At 45.0% G+C, this 19,374-nt stretch overlaps 1 long non-coding RNA gene across 2 annotated transcripts in view; it reads right to left on the reverse strand.

Annotated features, from left to right (window-relative positions):
• Nucleotides 1–3,089: 3,089 nt before the first annotated feature.
• LOC116751452 overlaps nt 3,090–19,374 on the reverse strand; it is a 63,270-nt gene continuing 46,985 nt past the window's right edge. For both annotated transcript variants that reach the window (XR_004349261.1, XR_004349262.1), the window contains one exon: nt 3,090–3,258. This is a non-coding gene — a long non-coding RNA (uncharacterized LOC116751452). The remainder of the gene's footprint in view (nt 3,259–19,374) is intronic.

Raw genomic sequence — 19,374 nt, forward strand, 5'->3', positions numbered from 1 at the left:
AGAGTAGCCATCTACCATCCGATGCTTAATTGAACTTTTAATTCAAGCTTGGCTTTCCAGCCATCTCACTCTCCCCAAGCGTGCACATCTGGAACCATTCACAAAGTGGTGGCTGAAATTTCCACTAATTCACATGGAATGCTAGGGATGGAGGCCATTGGGAGGGCCTCAGCTTCCCCCAGGTCCCAGGGCAAGTAGTTCAACTCTAAGAAATGCATGCATCAACAAACATCCTAGAGCATGCCTGCTGGGAGCAGAGCCTGAACCAGGGCACTGGAGCAGCCCAGCTCTGTATATGGTGGCCCTGAGGCATATGCAGACATCATAGACAGCGCTATGGACTGACTTGTGGCCCCCCAAAATCCTTATGTTGAAACCTTAAACCCCAATGCGACTGCATCTGGAGAAAGGGCCCATAGGAGGTAATGAAGGTTAAATGAAACCATAGCGTAGGGACCTAATCCAATAGGACTGTGGCCTTCTACGAAGAGGAAGAGATCTCTCAATCTCTCTATCTCCCCCAACAATGTGAGGACACAACCAGAAGGCAGCGGTCTACAAGCCAAGAAGAGTTCTCACTGGAAACCAACCACGCTGGCACCTTGATCTTGGACTTCTTAGCATTCAGAGATATGAGAAATAAACTTCTGCTGTTTAAGCCACCCAGCCTGTGATATATTGTTATGGCAGCCTGAGCTAATTAACACTGACAGCAAGCTCTTTTGTCCACATCCAGACAACAGGGTTCACAAGGAAAACCAGGAATCCAGAGCTCTTACCCTCCTCACCTGCGTGGCCACTGTGCCCAGAGAGGGTACAGAAATCAGGGAGGGCAGCAAGGAAATTGGGAGAAACACATGTGGAAACTCATCCATTCATTCACCAATAAGCATTTACGGAATGACTACTGTGTGCAATTATAAACATTTTCAAATATAATATATTCATATTTGTTTATAAACACATGAAAGAAAGATCTGGAAAGATAGGCATTAAATGGATAAGGGTCACCTGTGGGGTGGCAGGGAGAAAAGGGGCAAGGAAGATGAAGAACTCTTAACGATGTAAAATTGTTTTAATGTGTGCACCTATGAAAAGACGAACACACAAACTTGCAAATAACTGCTGAATGAGGAAGGCAGGCAGTATGCAAGGCTTAGTGGGTCCAGCTTTCCTGTTTGACAGGCATTCCTACTCCCCAGGCCTTTTCTCTGGGACCTGGGGATGTAATGGCTTTGAAGGCATTGAGGGCTTGTCTGTCCTATGAACAGCTGTATCCCCAGAACCTAGCAAGGTGCCTGGCACACAGTAAATGCCTCCACACTGGTTGCTTGAGTGCGTGAATGGCCAGAGCTCTACAGGAAAGTTCTGGGGAGGGTCTAACCCTGGCCAGGAGATTCAGCTGAAGCTTCAGAAAACATCTGGGACAGTGTTTGTGGAATAAGGCCTGAGTGTGGGGTAAATGGAGAATCTGTAAAACAGAGGTTGAGATGATTCAAGGAACTTTGGGTGGCACATGGCCCAGGAGAAAAGCAAGAGGGACCAGAGTTCTGCAAGTAGAGTCTAACAGCCCAACCCTTACAAGGGACACTAATGTCCCCAACAAGAGAGCATTCCCCCTCTGCCACCAGACCACCAAAGCCCCCAAGTTCCCATATGGTCCTGTACAGACCCTGCCCTCCCAAAACAAGTCGGAGTCCAGAATGGAAATGACTTGTCGCAATGCCATGTTGAGATTCAGCACAGCATGAAGGGGCAGAGCACAGGCTCTGGCTCTGGCCTGCCTGGGGTCGAATCCCGGCTCCGTCACTTAACTGAGTCAGCTAACTTCTGTGCCTAAGTGTCCCCACACATAGAACAAGGATGTTGTCTAAGTACCTTTCTCTATGGAAAACACTTAGAATGGTGCCTGGTCCTAGGAGAGAGGTGGAGGTTGAATAAAACTCGGATTGATTTGAAGACAGCCAAGTGAAATCACGTGACTTCACTCACACAGAACCCATCATCCCAACTCTGAGAAATAAGCTGCATCAGAACTTATATTTGATGCGTCATGGTGACGATCTTTAGAGGTGTTAACCTGGCTAGACTCAGTGACACGGACAGAAGAGGGCAGAGGCCAGCTTGTGGTGTGCACACACCTTCTCCCAGTGATTCAGACACGAATGTGGGGACTTCTGTGAAGAGATTTTACAGATGTGATCAAAGGCTCTATTCAGCTGACAACAAGGAGGGATGATTATCCTCAATGGGTCCAACCTAACCAGGTGAGCCTTTGAAAGAGACTGAGCTTTTCGTAGAGAAAGAGACTTCAACAGCAGCTGGATCTACAACTGCTTTGCTGGATTTTCCCTTTCTGACTGCTATGGACAACAGCTTCCGTCATGCCCATGGGGTTCTAGCTGGCTTGTCATCTTCCCTTCCTGACGGCTTGACCTACGGATTTGGGGCTCACTTAGCCAACCTGCACAATTACATAAGCCTTGTAATACATCTATTAGAATAGATATCTCCTACTGGTTTATGCTTCTCTGGTTGAATCCTGACTGACATAATCATTTCCCAGAGAGTAAACTTGGGGAGGCAATGAACCACTTCCCATTTTCCATATCGAGCACTGTTAAGGATCAAGGGGCTGAATGTGAGCACCAGAATGCAGTTGGTTCTTTTTATTCACAGGAGTTCTGTGCCATACAGTCACCGCGAACACTGAATTAATGAAAGTGAACCACGGTTCCTAAGGGAAATAGATGGTTAGGTTCCTGTGAGCCTCTCGTCACATTTCATCAACTGATCAATACGTTCTTTGTTTTATGTGTGCTTCCATTTAAGACCTTGTTTAATATGTATGATTGATTAACATTAAACTCAGGGTCAGCAGCACTTCCTTCCACCGCCTGAAGGAAGCTTATCTGACACACCTATCTTCTCCATAAGGCACATCACAGCCTTCTTGCACTTGGCAACACTAGCCGGCACTTCCACACTATGCTGGGGGTCTATTTTACACAGTGTAATCACCAAGAAAAAGTACCAAAAATGTGACACAGAACAGAATGTAAAAAGGACACATTTATTGTACACGAGCTGAAAAGAAGGCAAAGCGTCACCTTGTTCCACCTCTTCTGGGAACGTGCACGTCAGGGGACTCAAATTTTCCTCCACTCTGATCACGTCCCAAATGACCACAAAAGCATCACCAGCACTGATTGGGGGGTCACAAATTTTAGTGAGTAGGTGAAACTCCAACTACAGAATCTGTGAATAATAAGAAACAACTGTTTTACTCCTTCTCCCTTCAAACCCTTAAAGAAAGTTTTTTTTCTCTTCCACTCCAGGCATGAATTTCTCGGGTTTGAATCTACCCTCATCCCCCTTGCTCTCTCTTGGCGTTCTGTCCTCATCTTCCACCCTCGCAAGCCATGCTGGATGTTCTCTGCTTCTCTGCTTCCTGAGAATGGCAGAAAGAAGACCAGATCCGAGGCTGCGCCATGATCAAGGCAAGAAGCCACAAGGCCTGGGTGAAGACAGAGGCAGCGAAGGCTGAGGAAAAGCCAGGGGAGGTGGACCCTCCCTTGGTAAACACTGAGGGGGCTGGGGTTAGGGAAGAGGAGTTGAAGGTGACTATGGTTTCTAATTCCATAAATCCAGTATGTACTGAGGAAACGTGCTTGAGATTCAGAGTAAAATGCTGTAGGTCCCTGAGGGAAGGGAATGAGTTCTGTTTGGGACCCACTAAGTTTGAAACGCCCACAACATTCAGACGGTACAGGTATCAATCAGAGCTGAGTCTCAGCTGCAGAGAAAAGCAAGCAACTGCGGCTAATTCAAGTAGATGAGGAAATTACTAAAGGAGAGCTAGCAATTTACAGAATTTCCAGACTGGCCACGGAGCCGAGACTGGAACCTCTGCAGCCAGGAGCAAGCATTACATTCATCCTAATCTGGTCCAGTGAGGAACCCCTTGTTGAAACCACTGGAAACAAGACTGTAGCTCACAGCTCTGACTCAGGACTCTGCTTCCAGGACACTGCTGAATTCTGAAACGTGGCCGTCACCGCCATCCTCAAAGGACGGATTCTGCATGGGCCCTGTTTCTGATCAGAGCTGGGGTCACAAGCATCTCACAAGTACGGCCTGGGCCACCTGCCTGTGCTCTAGCTACCAGGCTGGGGACAGGGAGTGGGGATTAGTCTCTGGAGTCGGAAATGGGTCCTGCCTCATAAGCGGGGAGATTCCCTGTACAGAAGAATGATGCTCAGCTAGTGGGCATCCAATCAGAATAACAAATGCCTGCTGCAAGAGATTCAGAAATGTTAGCAATGCGAATAGTAATAACAGCTCCCACTTTTAAGCCCTTGATTATGTCAGGCGCTACATAAAGTGGTTCACATGCATTGACAGAGTTTAAACTACACGAAAAGTATTACGTGGGTATAGAGAAGAGAGAAGATCCAGCGAGAGCAGAGCAATTTACTAGGGTGGCCAAACACACTTGACTGAGGGGTTCCCTAGTGAGGACTTTCAGTTATAACACCAGGGAAATCTCAGCAAAACCAGGGCAGGTGGTCAACCTAGTCTGGTCAGACAGATATGGGTCCAAATTCTGGCCTGTGCACCTGGGAAAAGTGACTTAACTTCTTGGAACTCTGGCTTTCCCATTTATAAATGGGTATAACAAAAGTATCTCTCTCGGGCTTCCCTGCTGGCGCAGCGGTTGCGAGTCCACCTGCTGATGCAGGGGACACGGGTTCGTGCCCTGGTCCGGGAAGATCCCACATGCCGCGGAGCGGCTGGGCCCATGAGCCATGGCCGCTGAGCCTGCGCGTCCGGAGCCTGCGCTCCGCAACGGGAGAGGCCACAACAGTGAGAGGCCCATGTACCGCAAAAAAAAAAAAAAAGTATCTCCCTCATAGAACTGTTGTGAAGGGTTAGAGATGACATGAACAAAATTCTTAGTACATCACCAGGTATATATTAAGGGCACTAAAAAAAAAAAAAAATAGACATTATTCTTATTAACTCCCAGAGAACTTGAGTTTGTCCACATTACAACAAACGGTAGAACCAAGATTTCAATCCAGGACTGAACAACTCCAAGCTGTACTTTAGATCCCTAAGCATTTATTGCAACCCTATCCGGATGGTGGTTGAAGTTACAGGACGATAAAGGAAGGGGGACAGACCAGGGTTAGCACTATCAGCTATCCTAATATTTAAGGCAGAAAGAAGAGGCAGAGCCAGCAAAGAAGAGGAGAAACAGATCACAAATGGGAGAGATACGTTTGTGAAAGTAGAAAAATTACAGAAGTCAGGAGTGGCAAATCAGATCCAATGCTGCAGAGAAATCAGTAGGTTATAAACACATTACTCTTCCAATCAGGCAAGAAAAAGTTAAAATGAGAAAGTTGAGGGGTGTTGACTTCCAGCAATGATGGAGCAACAGAGACTGACTCTACCCCTTCAACAAACAGAAAAACACAGAAGATTTAGGAGACAACAGTTTTTAAAACACTGGACAACAGAAAGCACAAGATAATGATCCCCTGAGGGAAGGGAAACAAATAGATTAAACCCTAAGGGTGCCCCAGCTCACCGCCTGAAGAGCATTTTCAGGCTGCAGTGCAGGAAGGGCTAATGAAACAGATAGAACAACCCCCAGAGGCTCATATGGGGCCAAGAGTAGTTCACATTCCAACTGACAAGAATGGAGAGAATTCCTAATATATGGAATATCAGGAAGGTCCTCAGGAGGGTGTTGCTTCAATACCGAGGCCCAATTAGCTTAAATCAGATGTTGGCAAACTTCTTAAAGGATCAGATACTAAGTATTTTAGGCTGTGGGCCACACAGCCTCCGCTGCAATCACCCAGTTCTGCTGTTGGAGCATAAAATATGTCAACATAAAACATACCACAGATAATATGTCATCAAATGGGTGTAGCTGTGTTCCAAAACAATTTTACTTCCCAAAGGAGGCAGCTGGCTTGTGGGCCACAGTTTGCCAACCTCTGGATTACACTAAAGTTTGTTCTGGAGTCACCCAAGCAAAGCTGAAAGGCAAGCCTCAGAAGTACCACACTAACCCCAAAGACCTTAATAGCACCCCAGAACAAAAAGCCCAACAACATTTAGAGGAGCACCAAAAATTCCAGCACTCAAAATTATTTACAATATCTGGAATCCAATCAAAAATTCATGCAAAGAAGCGAAAATAAAGCCCATAATAAGGAGGAAAAACAACAGACCCAGAAATGTCACATATGATAGAAATAGTACATAAAAACATTAAGACAGTATTATAACTATACTGTATAAGCTTAAGAAAGTTAAAGGAAAGCAGGAGCATGTTAAGGAGAGACATGAAAGATAGAAAAAAAGTTTTAAGTCAGATTTCTACATATGAAAAATACAATGCAAGAGGTAAGATAAACTTGATGGTGTTAACAGCAGATTAGCTATTGCAGGGGAAAAACCAAAATTAATGAATTTAAAGACACAGCAATAGAAACAACCCAAAATGAAACAATGACAGGGAAAAAAAAACCAAACACACTGCAAAACAAAAAGAGAGTCATCAGTGAGCTACTGAACACATAAAAGTAGGCTATTATACTTGTAAGTGGAGTCCAAGAAAAGAGGACATGAGTGGGGGAATAAAAATGTATTTGAAAAAATAATGGCTCGAAAATTTCCAAACTTAATGAAACCTATAAAATGCAGTAAGCTCAACAAATCTCAAATATAAGAAACATAAAGATGACCACACCAAGGTGTATCATAATCACATTGCTTACAACCAGTGATAAAGAAATCTGAATGGCTAGAAAAAAAAAAAAAAAAAGACAAAGAGGACTAAAGATAGAAAGCACACTTCAGAAACAATGCAGTCCAGGGCTTCCCTGGTGGCGCAGTGGTTGAGAGTCCGCCTGCCGATGCGGGGGACACGGGTTCGTGCCCCGGTCCGGGAAGATCCCACATGCTGCAGGGCGGCTGGGCCTGTGAGCCATGGCTGCTGGGCCTGCGCGTCCGGAGCCTGTGCCCTGCAGCGGGAGAGGCCGCAACAGTGAGAGGCCCACGTACAGCAAAAAAAAAAAAAAAAAAAAAAAGAAACAATGCAGTCCAGAAGACAGTAATTTCTTTCAAGTACTGAAAGAAAACCAAGTGTTAACCTAGAATTCTATACCCAGCAAAACTACTTCTCAAAAACACAGGTCAAATAAAGACATTTTTGAACAAAGAATGAAAGAACTCATCATGAACAGACCACCACTACAAGAAATGTTAAAGATAGTCTTTCAGAGGGTTAATGACAGCGAATGTAAATTTGGGTCTACACAAAGGAATGGCGGGCACCAGAAATGAAAAATACATAGGGAAATATAAAATACTTTTTTCTTACTTTAAGAAATCTCCTTACAAGAGAAGCAACTATTTAAAGGAAATAAATTTAACAACAATGCTTTGAGGGGTTCACAGCACACGCAGAAAGGAAATGAATGATAACAATGGCACAAAAGGAGGAAGGGGGAAAAGGTGGAAATGAACTGTTCTAAGATTCTTATACTAAATCTGAAGTGGTATTATGTTCCGTTAAATACTGTGGTTAGCACACATATGGTCACCTTATTTTTGATAAAGGAGGCAAGAATATACAATGGAGAAAAGACAGCCTCTTCAATAAGTGATGCTGGGAAAACCGGACAGCTACATGTAAAAGAATGAAATTAGAACACTCCCTACCACCATACCCAAAAATAAACCCAAAATGGATTAAAGACCTAAATGTAAGGCCAGATACTATCAAACTCTTAGAGGAAAACATAGGCAGGACACTCTATGACATAAATCACAGCAAGATCCTTTTTGACCCAACTCCTAGAGAAATGGAAATAAAAACAAAAATAAACAAATGGGACCTAATGAAACTTAAAGGCTTTTGCACAGCAAAGGAAACCATAAACAAGACGAAAAAACAACCCTCAGAATGGGAGAAAATATTTGCAAATGAAGCAACTGACAAAGGACTAATCGCCAAAATTTACAAGCAGCTCATGCAAGCTCAATATCAAAAAAACAAACAACCCAATCCAAAAATGGGCAGAAGACCTAAATAGACATTTCTCCAAAGAAGACACTCAGATGGCCAACAAACACACGAAAGGACACTCAACATCATTCATCATTAGAGAAATGCAAAATCAAAACTACAATGAGGTATCACCTCACAGCAGTCAGAATGGCCATCATCAAAAAGTCTACAAACAGTAAATGCTGGAGAGGGTGTGGAGAAAAGGGAACCCTCTTGCACTGTTGGTGGGAATGTAATTTGATACAACCACTATGGAGAACAGTATGGAGGTGTCTTAAAAAACTACAAATAGAACTACCATATGACCCAGCAATCCCACTGCTGGGCATATACCCTGAGAAAACCATAATTCAAAAAGAGTCACGTACCAAAATGTTTATTGCAGCTCTATTTACAATAACCAGGACATGGAAGCAACCTAAGTGTCCATCGACGGATGAATGGATAAAGAAGATGTGGCACATATATACAATGGAATATTACTCAGCCCTAAAAAGAAATGAAATTGAGTTATTTGTAGTGAGGTGGATGGACCTAGAGGCTGTCATACAGAGTGAACTAAGTCAGAAAGAGAAAGACAAATACCATACGCTAACACATATATATGGAATCTAAAAAAAAAAAAGTTCTGAAGAACCTAGCTGCAGGACAGGAATAAAGACTCAGATGTACAGAATGGACTTGAGGACACAGTGAGGGGGAAGGGTAAGCTGGGACGAAGTGAGAGAGTGGCATGGACTTATATACACTACCAAATGTAAAATAGATAGCTAGTGGGAAGCAGCCACATAGCACAGGGAGATCAGCTCGTTGCTCTGTGACCACCTAGAGAGGTGGGAGGGAGATGCAAGAGGGAGGAGATATGGGGATAGATGTATATGGAGAGTGGATTCACTTTGTTAAAAGGCAGAGACTAACACACCATTGTAAAGCAATTATACTCCAATAAAGATGTTAAAAAAAAAAAAAGACTGTGGTTAGTTAAAGATGTATACTGTAAAACCTATAGGAACCTCTGAAAAAAAATAAAAAGAGGTACAGTCAATTAAATCAATAAAGGAAAACTTCCCTGGTGGCACAGTAGTTAAGAATCCACCTGCCAAGGTAGCGGAGGCAGGTTAGAGCCCTGGTCGGGGAAGACCCCACAGCCGTTAGAGCAACTAAGCCCATTAGCCACAACTACTGAGCCTGAGCTCTAGAGCCCGTGATCCACAACAAACAGAAGCCACCCCGATGAGAAGCCCGCACACCACAACAAAGACCAAACACAGCCAAAAATAAACAAATTAATTTTTTTAAAAAATTATTAAACCAATAAAGGAGATAAAATGGAATCATATCAACTGCAAATTGGCACAAGGTATCTTTTCAGGGTGTTAGAAATATTCTAAAACTAGACTGTGGTGATGGTTGCACAACTCTGTAAATTTACTAAAAATCACTGAGGTGTATATCTAAAATGGGTAAATTTATGGTATTTAAATTATACCTCAATAAAGTTGCTAAAAAATTAAAGACACTTAATCCAAAAGAATACAGAAAGAAAAAAGAAAACAAAAATCAGATGGGACCAATAAAAAACAAATAGCAATATGACAGATTTTAAAACACATTAAAAAGTAGAGAGGTCTAAACAATTCTGACAAAGAAAAAGTCGAAGGATTACTCTACCTGATTTCAAGAATTATTATAAAGCTACAGAAATCATGACAGTCTGTTATGGGCATAAAGACAGTCATACAAATAAATGAAACAGAATAAAATCCAGTTATAGATACATGTATTTATGGTCAATTGATTTTCAACTAAATTTCTCAAAGCAATTCAATGAGGAAAAAAACCATCTCTTCACCAAATGGTACTGAAGCCACTGGATACTCCTATGCAAATAATAAATAAATAAACAAGCAAAAAAACAGATAAAAAACCTTGCTTCACACCACAAAAAGTTTAACTCAAAATAACCAAAGACTTCAATGTAAAAGCCAAAATTATTAAACCTCTAGAGGAAAGCATAGGATAAAATCTAAGTGAATTGGGTTAGGCAAAGATTTTTAAAATAGGATATAAACCATAAAAGAAAAAAACTTATACATCGTTATTTCATCAAAATTAAACATTTCTGGGCTTCCCTGGTGGCGCAGTGGTTAAGAATCCGCCTGCCAATACAGGGGACATGGGTTCGAGCCCTGGTCTGGGAAGATCCCACATGCCGTGGAGCAACTAAGCCTGTGTGCCACAACTACTGAGCCTGAGCTCTAGAGCCCGTGAGCCACAACTACTGAGCCCAAGTGCTGCAACTACTGAAGCCTGCGTGCCCTACTAGAGCCCGTGCTCCACAACAAGAGAAGCCACCGCAATGAGAAGCCCACTCACCGCAACAAAGAGTAGCCCCCGCTCGCTGCAACTAGAGAAAGCCCGCACGCAGCAATGAAGACCCAACACAGCCAAAAATAAATAAATTAATTAATTTAAAAAAATTTTTTTAATTAAACATTTTTGCTCTTCAAAGGACACTTAACAAAAAAGCAAACTACGTACTGGGAAAAAATATCTGCAAAACATATATCTGATAAAAGAAATGTATACAGAATATATGAAGAACTCTTACAACACAGTAAGAAGAAAGAACCTGATAAAAATAAAATGGGCAGAAGAGATATTTCAAAGAGCAGATATCGATGGCAAATGACAATAGCTACCACTACACACCCATTTGAATGTCTAAAATTTAAAAGACTGTATCAAGTTCATCAAACTGAATGAACCACCAGCGGCATGGATGAATCTGAAAAGTATCATGGTAAGTGAAAGAAGCCAGACACACAAAAACTACACACTATGTGATTTAATTTACATAAAATTCTAGAAAAGGCAAAATTACAGCAATTAAAAGCAAGTCAGTAGTTTCCAGGGGCTGGGGTAGAGGTCAGGGATTAACTGCAGAGAGGAATGAGAGATCTTTCTGGGGTGATAGAAATGTTTTACACCATAATTAGAGTAGCGGTTACAAGACTTTATATACCTATCTAAACTCATTGACTTGTACACTTAAAATTGGTTTTATTGTATTCAATTATATCTCAAAGCTGAAAAAAAACACCTTTGAACTCAGTATTTAGACCCAAGCATGGAGGAGACTATTCACTAGGGAAAATATTCAAACTTCTATAAACCATCCTTTAAAATACTGATTTTGGTTTCTATTTTATAATATAGACAATATATGTGTACATTAGCATATGTATACACAGTTGACCCTTGAACAAGGCAGGGGTTAGGGGTGCCGACTCCCACGCAGTAGAAAATCCTCATATACTTTTACAGTCGGCCCTCTGTATCCATATATTCAACCAGTTGTAGATCGTGTAGTACTGTGGTTCACGCTTATTGAAAAAAATCTGTGTATAAGCAGACCCGCACAGTTCAGAGCCACGTTGTTCAAGGGTCAATTGTAATTTACAAATGAATATTCATTCATTGAGGCACATCCTCCATATTTTTTCACTGATAGGGATGAACCATTTAAAACACGTGGACAGGGTTTCCCTGGTGGCGCAGTGGCTAAGAATCCACCTGCCAGTACAGGGGACACGGGTTCGAGCCCTGGTCCGGGAAGATCCTACACGTCGCGGAGCAGCGAAGCCCGTGCACCACAACTACTGAGCCTGCGCTCTAGAGCCCACGAGCCACAACTACTGAAGCCCGCGTGCCTACAGCCCGTGCTCCACAACAAGAGAAGCCACAGCAATGAGAAGCTCACGCACCACAACGAAGAGTAGCCCCCACTCGCCGCGACCAGAGAAAGCCCGCGCACAGCAACGAAAACCCAATGCAACAAAAAATAAATAAATAAATTGATATTAAAAAAAACCCAAACGTGTGGAGACCTCCAAATTGGTTGGGGTGGGAGAAGCGGAAACCAGATTGTTATAGCTACTGACAGGTGAGGGCAACAAACACACTTCTCTTTCAAGACACTGGGTGAAGAGAAAGGGTACAGCTACAGGCAGAGTGGAGAGTTGAGGGAAGGTGATTCCATGTAGGATGGGTCATTTTAACGTAGGTTTAAAGGAAGGAGTCAGAAAAGATAGATCATTAATAAAGTTGGGGGGCAGGGGGAAGAGAAGGAAACACTGCGGATGAAATACCTGGTCTGCAGAAGGAGATGGTTCTGGGGCCTCAGTAAAGAGTTGTGAGAGAGAAAGCTGTCTTTAATGAATTATTAAGCAAGGTCTTCAGTGCAAGGGGGAAGAGAAGGTAGGAGAGGAGTCTTTGGAACAAGCAGCATAGGCAATAATGTGCAGAACTGACTAGATGTGGACCCACATATAAATAAGCAGTTGTGAGGAAGCAGCTGAAGATCTATCATCAAGCTCTTTTTACGGCAGTGGTACCCACCACACGCTCACATTCCTGATGTAACCCTGAGATGGTTGACAGGAGTCAGCTGCTTATTAGACTTGGCCACTGAGGGCAATGTCCCTCCACGCCTCCTCCAGCAACGGGAAGCGCCCAGGAAGCGGAGGTTGGTAGGGACTTAAGTAGAAACTGGTAAACTGATATCTATACCTCTAGGCCCCTTTGTAATTCATCCACCACCCACAGGATCTTGGGCCACGATGCCCACTTTGGCCTCAGATGCTAATTTTGGGCCCGCTGGTCAATGCTAAGCTGGGCGCGGTGGTTGTGTAGGTGGGGACCACCAGGAAGCAGAGGAAGTGGGACTGGTGAATCAGGCAGGGGCCCTGCTTCAGCGTGGCCTGACTCACCCCGGACCGTGGGAATGGGCACTCTGGGGCCGGTGGCGCCATCTCTGAGCAGCACCAGGGCTGTCAGGGGCATCATTAGTGGTTGCGAATGCTTGCCCAGCACTTCTCACAAGGTGGCCTTGGGGCTTGCCCACACGCCATCTGAGTAATTACGTCCTCTTTACCTTCCAGCAGATCCAGATGAACCAGCACTTCACCTCCTGACTTCACTTCTGCGTGCTGCCCTGAGTGGTACAGTGAGTTGAGCCCTAGAGATGGTACTTCTTTTCAAACCTACTCATCCCTCTTCCCTCACTACCCACCGCTGGAGGATTCAGGAGACTTAGAGGTAGGGCCTCTGACCACCTTCTCTTTTCATTTGTCAGCTGCAAACTGACTTCCCAGAGAAATCCAGACAGCCTCTACTGCCAGTGTGAACACTTGATATGAGGGTTTCTCTCATTTCCCTATCTACCTCTAGTAACTCTGCTTCTTCACTCTGATGAAACAACCCTCCTTCACTTTTCAGTTGATGTCGTTCAGCTGGTGTCAGTTCCACCCCTAGCACCAGCCTGGCTCATCAGAACACCACAATCTCCTGGCCATAGCGACTGGTTCAACAATGGACACGACTCAAAAAACAGTCCACAAGACTGAGTTCTGAGAGTTTTGTGGAACTCTTAGAAAAGAAAATCATTCCCTGCTGTGGTTACTGAGAGCACAGAATATGGGCCAAAAGTTACTGGCAGCTTTTTTTCTTTTTTAAGATGACCCTTATGTGCCAAGAACTGTCTTAAGTGTCTTTATGTATATACTGTCTCATTTAATTCCCACATCAACCCCATGAGTTATAAGTTCTATTATATGAGGCAGCATAGTTTGGAGATCAATAGTACTGACTCTGGAACCAGACTACCTGGATTTAACTTCTGGCTCCATCATTCACTAGTCGTGTAACGGGCAAGTTATTTAAACGTTCTGTGCCTCAGTTTCCTCATCTATAATATGGGGCTACTAAGAGCACCTACCTCATAGGTTGTGAAGATTAGCGAATTTATTTACATAGAGTACTTGGAAGAACACGAGGCAGAACAGCAAGTGCTCAACAAATTTTAGCTATCACTGTCACCATCACCATCATCATCATGTCCCATTTAAAGACAAGGAAACTAAGGCACAGAGATGTTAAGAAACATGTCTACGGTTGTGCAACTAGTAGGTGATGGCCTGGGGATTTGAATCAAGACTGCTTCTGGCTATAGAGACCATGGTTTTGGTTTGGTTTTGCTCTTTTGGCCGCGTTGCGTGGCTTGTGGGATCTTAGTTCCCCAACCAGGGATCGAACCCATGCCCCCAAGCAATAGAAGCCCGGAGTCCTCACCACTGGACCACCACAGAATTCCCGAGACTATGTTCTTAACCATGAAACAGTACTTCCTGTGCCCTAGGGCATCACCTTGGTCTGCAGAAAACGGAGAGATAACACACACAAAACAGAGCTGAGAGGTGGAGAGGGTAAAACAGAGTCCTGAGGACATTCTCAGGGCGCCTTGAACCAGTTGTCTTACTCTGTACAGCTGCTATAACAAAAATGCCACAGGCTAGGTAGCATATAAACAATAAACTTCTCACAGCTCTAGAGGCTGGCAAGTCCAAGATCAAGGCGCTGGCAGACTCAGTATCTGATGACTGTCATCTCACTGTGTCCTCACATGGTGAAAGGAGTGAAACAGCTTTCTGGAGTTTCTCTATAAGGGCACTAATCCCATTCCTGATGGCTCCACCCTCATGACCTAATCATCTCCCAAAGGCCCTCACCTCCTAATACCATCACCTTGGGGGGTTACAGGTGTTGTAACACACAAATTTTGCAGGGACACGAACGTTCAGTCTATTGCACCAGACAAGCCAGAAATCAAATCTCTCTTTGGAGTTTTTAAAAATATTAACCAACGAAACTCCTCTACCTCAATCCAGTTTGAGCTGGAGTATCTGTCCCTTGCAGTTGAAATCCCTTGGCAACTTGACTGAAATAGCACCCTCGTATTCTGAGCCTGAATGGCCCCAAAAGAAGAGAAAACATTGCCATGAAAGAATTTACTCTAGGGTTACCAAACCAGAGCTGTCCATTTGTTTGGTCATTCATTCAAGTACCCTCCATGGATGGCGCTATGTTAGTTGCCAAAACATTCTGAGTGGACTGGGCATAAGGCATTTCAGCATCAAAATATCAGTGGTGTTCCCATGAGTATATTAATTAGGTCCAGCTCCAGCCTCAAGTAGTCTCAATTCTCCTTCTATCTGTCAGAACAGAAGTCTCTGGAATCTTACAACCTATGCCAGATCTTTTCTGAGCTCTGCATATCCATTGCTACAGCTGGACTCTGGCCTGGCTTTAAATGCAAAAGGTAATGGGGAATTTCTGCACAGACTAAATTATTCACCTCCATCGAACGACATAAGCAGCATTCAATCTCCAACTGTGGACACAGTCTTCCCAGATCAAAATATTCAACTGAGGTCCAAACAGGAAACGCAGATGCCAAACAGGTGACTTAGAAGGCAGGGGTCAAAGCCCTCCAACCAGCAAGGTGAGTCGTTTCCTTCTTTGCGTCAGATCTGCACACAGAGAACCCTTGAGGGCTGGGATTACTTTTGATTTTTACATCACAAGCGTCATAGAAAATATACAATGAAAAACCCGATGATTCCTCGGAGAGTTCATTGCTCTCCCGTCTCCTTTGATTCCCCTGCCTCCTCTCCACATCCTTTGAACTCCTAAAAGGACACTTTGAAGGCATGTCATAAAGCAGTTTTTCATTCATGCTCTGCTCTTTGATGATCTTGCTGTTTGTCTGAACTGCAGCGTCCACAGGATGTCGGCCGGGCAAGCTGAAAGCCAATACCGACGAGGAACGGCCAAGCGAGGATGAGCTTGAGTGGCGCTCGTCAATAAGAAGAGAGCGGAAGGGAGGACAGAGCCAGGTCGGAGAGGCCTGAGCAGGATTTCTGGTCTCTCTTGCAGGTCCTACCCTTCAGAGTGGTCACTCGTGAGAGAGGCCAAGGATACCAGAGCCCAGCAACAGCTCGCTCCATCTGCTAAAGATTTTGTTCCGAGGCTTCCCTCCTGCTCTGGCCTCACACAGGAGAGCTCTCTGCTCACCCCACACTGCACTAACCCAGCGCCCACTTGATGAAAAGGATAATGGGCTTTGACTTTTCCCAACCTCTTCGTTATCTTCTAGTGCAAGTTTCATTCATTTCAAAGCTAGGAAGACACCATGAGGTGGGGAAAGGAGAGAGAGAGAAGGGTGGGGGGCTAGCCAGCCAGGTCTGCAGATACACACCTTCTTTCACCTTGCCGACTGACTCAATGGCTGAGAACTAAGACTCTTTATGTATGACTCTTAAGAATGTTAAAATACTCCGGAAATAGCCAGTGGCCCTCAAAACAGCAGCCCTGGCTCCCCTGGCCTAGGGATGGGTAACTATGATGAGGGTGTCATGATGAGAGCCTTCCACGAACCTGAGTGTTCTCAGATCCGAAGGGAAAAGAAACCACTCCCTTCCGCAATGCAGTGAGTCTGATTCATGCTAATGAAGTGGCTGGGCGCGGGGTTGGTGGGGGGGGGGGGCGGGTAAAAACCTTCATCCAGCTGTAAACATTCAATACATTAGAACCCATCACTCTGGAGGCAAGCATGTGGTGTCAAGAGGGGAGGGTGAAGACCCCACTCATTCTCAAGTGTTTAGTGAGTGCCTACCAAACCCTGGCAGGACAAGAGTGAGCCAGACAGACAGATCTCTGCCCTCGTGGAGCTAATGATTTACTGAGAGGCCAGACGTTCAACACTTCCACTCACTCATATATGCATAATTATAAACTGGGACACGTGCCTTGAAGAAAAAGTATAGGGTGTTATGAGAGAATTTAACAGAGAGACACCATTTGGACACGGGGGCCAGGCTACATGGAGATCTGGGTGGGCCCAATCTAAAGGGGTGTCAATTAAGCTGAAGGGGAGAGGGAGCTGGGCAGGCACAGAGTAGGGAACAGTAACGTTATGCAGAGAGAACAGCGTTTTATGCAAAGCGAGCAGCATATTAGAAAGCCTAGCCGAAGGGGAGACAGACTGGAGGGGTCCACAGTTAGCAAAAGACCTGCGAGGAGTAAAGAGTGAACCAATGTGTACAAAGCCTCACAACATGCCAGACGCTGTACCCAGTACCAGGAACACGGCCGTGAACGTAATTCACAAAATCCCTGTCCTCCTGGAGTTTGCTTCCCAGATGTTACCTCGTCGGGAACCAGACTCCAGCAGAGTGACCAGTAATTCAGGCTGCCTGGCCATGATGAAGCAATGGACAGGGCTACTTCATACACGCAAGGGTTTTCTCATCCAAAGGGCTCACGGCGTGGGCCACCAACTTCAAGTGAGCAGCTACTCTCATTTTTCCCTGCTTGGATGGACGCCAAACCAAGATCACCCGTGGGAACGCAGCAGGGGACAGGCCAACCCAATCAGACAAGGAGAGCACCCATTGCCCTGGGCTGGCAACTCCGGCCCACGGTGGCCAGGGGTCTGGAATGGTCTCCAGGCCCGCCATCAATCAGTTCTAAGTCCTGAAGACAGTTCTGGCACAGAGCAAAGTGCTTTGTGCGGCATGGGATTTTTGAGTCAAACAGAACTGGCTTCTTATCCCAGCTCTGCCACGTGCCAACTGGACCCAGAGCTTTACCCTCTCTGAGCCTCTCTTTCTTAGTCTATAAAAGAGGGTTAAGGGTTACTAGGACCTTGACCACAGGGTAGTTGTGAGAATTAGGAGAGTTGGGGCATGTAAAGCACTGAGCACCCTTCACAGGGCTCAGCATCAGCTACTGGGGCTATGACGACTGTGACAGATCCCACTTCCCTGCCTGGAGGTGCCTGGTTTAATGTAGTTTTCGTAAAGCCCCGAACTACAAGGCCAGCAACTGAGCGCACCACACAGCCCTCTCCCCTTTATCCACGCACTGCCCGGGGAAACCAAGGCAGAGTTCAGCATCTAGCCCGGCGTAACCCCAGGACTTCAAAGTCAGGAATGTTCATTTCTGAGAACAATGAAGCAACCACAGGAAGCAGGCAGCAGCAACAACTGGCCGAATTAGTCCCATGGGAATTACTCGGACGTATCTTCCACTCAAAAGGACGTTGTGAATTTTCCATTGCAAATATTTAATATCGAACTGGGTTCTCTCTTCCTTCCGCCTTTGTCGGTGGAGTGCTCGAAATAATTTTAATATTAGCCGAAGCCAAGGAAAATTAGAAAGATAAATCTGCAACATTTAGTCCCCCTGTCTCCCTGCCCACAGCATATCCCACAGCCAAACTGCAGTGATTTGAAGTCTGCCGCAGCTCGGCAGCCCAGCAGCTGAGCAGTTGCTTTTAAGACAGATGACATGGTTTAAACGCTGGCCCTGTTACTCACAAATTTTACGATTTTAGGCTAGTAACTTATGCTCTTTAAGCCTCAGTTTCTTCCTCCATAAAATGGGGACGGTAGGAATCCTTACTGAGTTACTGAGCATGAAGGAAAAGTTCCACAGGTGAATGCTAGTTGCTATTATTCCTACTACCTGTTCTGTTCCCACCATGATCTAGGTCATCCAGAGATGGCTCAGGGACAGCCGGGCTAGCAGACGCCAAACAGGCACGAGCTGACAAAGGAGAAAAACATCTTCGGCTGGAACTGGGTGAGGAGGCTTTGCGTCCTCCTTGGAAATTGACAGGCTACACGGAAGGGAAGATCTGTGTGAAATTTAGAGAATCCACCGGTGGCCAGGTCACAATGCACTGACTTGGAGGGAGCTGCCTTCCTGTTTCCTGTCATTTCCAGCCCCCAGACCAGAGCTGACACCAGATCCAAATCCTAGACCTTTAGAGTAAATTTAAGAACCTCTATAGGGTTTTCTTTTCTTCCGTCCCTTGCAATTCCCTTCCCGCAGTGCACCATACAGTCTGACCTCACGGAACTTATAGTCTAGGAAGGAAGATGACAGACCATAACGTCATCAATCAGGAAAAGTCCTCTGAAGGAAATAAACTTCCTTCCATGTAGGAGGTGGACAGTGACCAGGGACAGGATCTCAGGTGGGGTGGCCCGGGAAGGCCGCCCCGAGGAAGGGGATATGGGGCCCAACACTGCACCAGTGACCAAAGAAAAGGCTATCTAGCTAATTCTTTATTTTCAAGGCAATTAACAGGTCCGAGGAATAAGTGCTTGAGAACAAGTTAAAGGAGAAGTACTAGACTGAGGGTCTTTCCCGTCTAATCCTCTCCTCGCACCCCCACCGCCAAAGCATGAAAAGGTTAGCGCAGGATGGACCCAGGAGAATCGAATTCACCTCCCACAGATGGCCCTGAATCATTAGCAGAAACACAGGTCTCTCTAACCTGTGCCAGAACCACCGCTAGATTAATGACAATCAGAACAGCAAAAATCACTTACTGCGTGGGGCACACGCAAGGCAGCAGGCCAGCACTGCCTTGT

The sequence above is a fragment of the Phocoena sinus genome, chromosome 3 (assembly GCF_008692025.1).
Source record: "Phocoena sinus isolate mPhoSin1 chromosome 3, mPhoSin1.pri, whole genome shotgun sequence".
NCBI classification, from domain to species: Eukaryota; Metazoa; Chordata; class Mammalia; order Artiodactyla; family Phocoenidae; genus Phocoena; species Phocoena sinus.